The 2,164-nt window shown below is 42.7% G+C and overlaps 1 long non-coding RNA gene across 1 annotated transcript; it reads right to left on the minus strand.

Moving 5' to 3' along the window:
* Positions 1–998: 998 nt before the first annotated feature.
* Positions 999–2,118, minus strand: LOC104954739 (uncharacterized). Its single transcript, XR_799374.1, has 3 exons — positions 2,052–2,118; positions 1,232–1,369; positions 999–1,156 (listed from the first exon to the last, which is right to left on the minus strand). It is a non-coding gene; the product is annotated as an uncharacterized lncRNA (long non-coding RNA).
* Between the last annotated feature and the right edge of the window lie 46 nt (positions 2,119–2,164).

Consider the following 2,164-nt stretch of genomic DNA (forward strand, 5'->3'; position numbering starts at 1 on the left):
GAGTAGTGTGTTATTATTATACTATAATTAGAATGTGAACAATACTAATATTAATAATAATAATGATAGTAGTGTTCTGACCCGGGCAGCAGGAGAGTAGATGTTGAGGTAGAGACAGTCCTCACTGGAGGAGGAAGACTCTTCATCACCGGGCTGAATACAGCTGGCACTGAATCAACAACAACAACAACAACAACAACATTGTTATTTAATCAACAGAAAAATATATCAACACAACTCGACTTTATTTAATTTATAAATCTGGTTGGATCAAACCATCTGAGAGCAGCTGATTGGTTACCGGGGCACGGTGGCGTTCCAGGTTCCCGTCCAATCGGCCGCCTGCGCTGCTTCAAAGCGCAGCGATCCTATTGGTGGACGCGCGTAGGGAACACCCAGGAACCGAACCACCGTCCTCCTATCAGAGCCCACGGAGGTCTCCACGGCAACGCCACGCAGGATCCCATGGCCCGGGATGGAAATGGACGTAACCAACGGCAACCGCTCTGAAAGACAGGCGACTGCTTTGAGATCGGCTGCTCTCTGATTGTCTGTCGTCTGCTCTGTGATAGGCTGCCCTTTGATTAGCTGTCTTCTGCTCTGTGATTGGCTGTTCTCTGATTGGCTGTCTTCTGCTCTGTGATTGGCTGCTCTCTGATTGGTTGATCTCTTCTCTGTTATTGGCTGTTCTCTGATTGGCTGTTCTCTTCTCAGCTATTGGCTGCTCTCTGATTGTCTGCCTTCTGCTCTGTGATTGGCTGTTCTCTTCTCTGATTGGCTGTTCTCTTCTCTGTAATTGGCTCTTCTCTTCTCTGTTATTGTCTGTTCTCTTCTCTGATTGGCTGCTCTCTGTTTGGCTGCTCTCTGATTGGCTGTTCTCTGATTGGCTGTTCTCTTCTCTGTTATTGTCCGTGATCTTCTCTCTGATTGGCAGCCATTTGATTGGCTGTTCTCTGCTTTGTGATTATCTCACCTGTCTTCAGGTACACCTGGGAGGCGGGCTCTCTGATGACCAGCCTGCAGGAGGAGGCGGGGCTGGGTGCATTGGGGGCGGAGCTTAGTCCACAGGTGGAGGTGTCTGGGTAGAGGACGCAGCGGGTCGCCCCCCCCTTCTCACTGAGGGACACGCCCACACAAGACTCCGCCTCCTGACAGGCTGAAACAGGAAGTGTGATGATGTCACCTGAGGCAGGTTAAAATTACATAACTGAGGTGTTGTTACTGTGGTTACCATGGAGACACCAATCCCTGGTGGCGTCCCGGTCTCCCGCGGCGATGTCACGGCTCAGGTGGATGATGTCATAGGTGGAGAGGGAGGAGTCAACGAGGAGGGAGGAGCCAGAGAGGAGGCTCCACTGATCCAGGGACACTGACACACACACATTACATAAATCATAAAACTTAGTGAATACTTAGTAAATATACCAGTAAATATTTGGTGAATACTACCAGTAAATACTTATTGAATATACCAGTCAATACTTAGTGAATACTACCAGTACATACTTAGTGAATACTTAGTAAATATACCAGTCAATACTTAGTTAAAACTTAATAAATACTACCAGTAAAACTTAGTAAACACAAAGTATTAGTTATCAAATACTACAATTATACGTTACTAAATACACTAAAATGTTAAAATTAAATACTACAAGAATAGTTAGAAAATATTACAAATATTCATATTAAAAACTAAATAAAATAGGATATTTAAAGCCATAATTGATTTATTAAATATTAATAGTAGTAACAGTAGCGGTAGCAGTCTAGGTAAGAATGTAGTATTAGCAGTAGTTTAAGTAGTTAGAGTAGTTTTAGTAGTAGTAGTATTATTGTGTCAGTAGTAGTATTAGTAATATGAGTAGTTTTAGTAGTAGTAGTATTATCGTGTCAGTAGTAGTATTAGTAATATGAGTAGTTTTAGTAGTAGTAGTATTATCGTGTCAGTAGTAGTATTAGTAATATGAGTAGTTTTAGTAGTAGTAGTATTATCGTGTCAGTAGTAGTATTAGTAATATGAGTAGTTTTAGTAGTATTGTGGTGTTTACCGTTGTTGGTGGTTTCTGGCAGGTTGAATGGAGGACAGAGAGCCGGAGAGGACGTCCACTGGTTCACTGAAACACAACGAGTGTATAAACATCTGTAGAATGTGTATAATAAG

This window comes from Notothenia coriiceps, unplaced genomic scaffold, assembly GCF_000735185.1.
Source record: "Notothenia coriiceps isolate Sejong01 unplaced genomic scaffold, NC01 NC01_scaffold00023734, whole genome shotgun sequence".
In the NCBI taxonomy this organism is placed as follows: Eukaryota; Metazoa; Chordata; class Actinopteri; order Perciformes; family Nototheniidae; genus Notothenia; species Notothenia coriiceps.